General features: G+C 39.2%; 1 pseudogene; it reads right to left on the bottom strand.

Moving 5' to 3' along the window:
* Positions 1–256: 256 nt before the first annotated feature.
* LOC138775328 (zinc finger protein OZF-like) lies at positions 257–1,617 on the bottom strand (annotated as a pseudogene).
* Between the last annotated feature and the right edge of the window lie 499 nt (positions 1,618–2,116).

Raw genomic sequence — 2,116 nt, 5'->3', positions numbered from 1 at the left:
TAATTACCCACCTGTTTGGCCCCCGCACTTTAATATAGTCTCTTCTGTTTCTCCCATGTTATAATAATTCCCTTTCTGTGCCCCCAACTAATAATTATACCCCCCGATTGCTCCCATATTATCTTCTCGAGTAGCAGTTATATCATCATAACCCTATATATATATATATATATATATATATACATCCACATGAGATGGAGGGAGAGGAGACTAAGGTTTAGAAGAAACATTTTATTACCAATTGGTGAGAAGTTTGGAGCTGCGGTATATGATATCTGTATTACCGCCAAATCTCCTCTGTACATGGGGAATACATAGCTGTGGTATCCGGCTTCTATCTGCTTTCTGGAGAACAGACGTCTGACTGATCACTGAGCGATCTCATTGGCTTCTCCCGTGAGTGACTGTTTAGATGTTTCATAAGGTTAGATTTCTGCCTGAAACATTTCCACATTTATCACACGAGTATGGCTTCGCTCCTGTGTGAGTTCTTTCATGTACAATGATATGTGATTTCTGAGTAAAACATTTTCCACATTCTGAACATGAAAACGGCTTCTCTCCTGTGTGAATTCTTTGATGTTTAACAAATTGTGATTTCGCAATAAAACATTTTCCACATTCTGAACATGAAAATGGCTTCTCTCCAGTGTGAGCTCTTTTATGGTCTGTGAGATGTGATTTCACAACAAAAGATTTCCCACATTCTGAACACAAAAATGGCTTCTCACCTGTGTGATTTCTTTCATGTTTTAAGAGATTTGATTTGTCACTAAAATATTTTCCACATTTTGAACATGAAAATGGCTTCACTCCTGTATGAGTTCTTTGATGTTTAACAAGACAAGATTTTTGAGTAAAACATTTCCCACATTCTGAACACGAAAATGGCTTCTCTCCAGTGTGAGTTCTTTTATGGTCTGTGAGAGATGATTTCACAGCAAAACATTTCCCACATTCTGAACACGAAAATGGCTTCTTCCCTGTGTGAGTTTTCTGATGTTGCAGGAGTTGATGTTTCTGAGTAAAATATTTTCCACATTCTGAACATGAAAATGGCTTCTCTCCTGTATGAGTTCTTTGATGATTAACAAGATAATATTTTTGAGTAAAACATTTACCACATTCTGAACATGAAAATTGTTTTTCCTCATTTTGCCTAACAAAATGTGAGAGATGAGAGGGCAGGATGGGTTTAAAAGGATCAGATGATTCACTGCTGCCATGAGGGGCTGGGGTAATAGAATGTTCTTCATATGTATCCTGTGTGATAGGATTCTCTGCTTTATAACCTGAATATATCAGATTTCCCTCTGATCTCCGGGTACAGTCACCTGACAATAGAGAAGAGTAATAACCTTAGAAATGTTTCATATTGTAGCTTGCTTTACAATGAGCATGGACACCTATCTCTGACAGATGTCTATGCACCCCATGCTATTTATGTTCAATCTGTTTTTATTAAAGGGTTCACAGATAGCGAATATGGAACATTCCAACATATAATGTAGAGAATACAAAACAATAACAAAAAGGACAACCATGGTAATCCATCAGGAAACTGCAGCTTAAACCGACCACCGGTTTCGTCCACACATTAGCTGTCTCATAAACCATTGAACCCACATTTTTCGTATAAATATAGAACATCCACAAGACGAATATATTTTCTCAACTGACAGTATGACATATAATGACGTTCAACTTACACTCGAACACATTTGTAGACCGAGAAAAAGGAAGAGTAGAAAAGACAGACCAGACAACACACACTAGGTGGGGGAGGGAAATCAGGGAAGAGAGGGGAAGAAAAGCACAACAGCTCTGCTCAATGATCCTGACCACCAACACAATTTAGGAAACTCTCTGAGTCCATGAACGTCCGCCACGGCAACCATATTAGTTCAAACTTGTCCGACCGGTCATGCGCCTCAGCCACTATTTCCTCCATACGACCAATATCTCTCAGTTCTGCTACCCATTCGGCTAGAGAAGGAATTACTGGAGTTTTCCAATGTCTAGGTATCACCATACGTGCAGCTGTCAACATGTGTCTCAGAATCCCTTTCTTGATCTGACTAAGAGAACCCGGGAGCAACGATAGGAGGGTGACTTG

The sequence above is a fragment of the Dendropsophus ebraccatus genome, unplaced genomic scaffold, assembly GCF_027789765.1.
Source record: "Dendropsophus ebraccatus isolate aDenEbr1 unplaced genomic scaffold, aDenEbr1.pat pat_scaffold_1564_ctg1, whole genome shotgun sequence".
NCBI lineage: Eukaryota > Metazoa > Chordata > Amphibia > Anura > Hylidae > Dendropsophus > Dendropsophus ebraccatus.
Note: the sequence above shows the minus strand (reverse complement) of the source record. Positions and strands in the feature narration are given on the sequence as shown.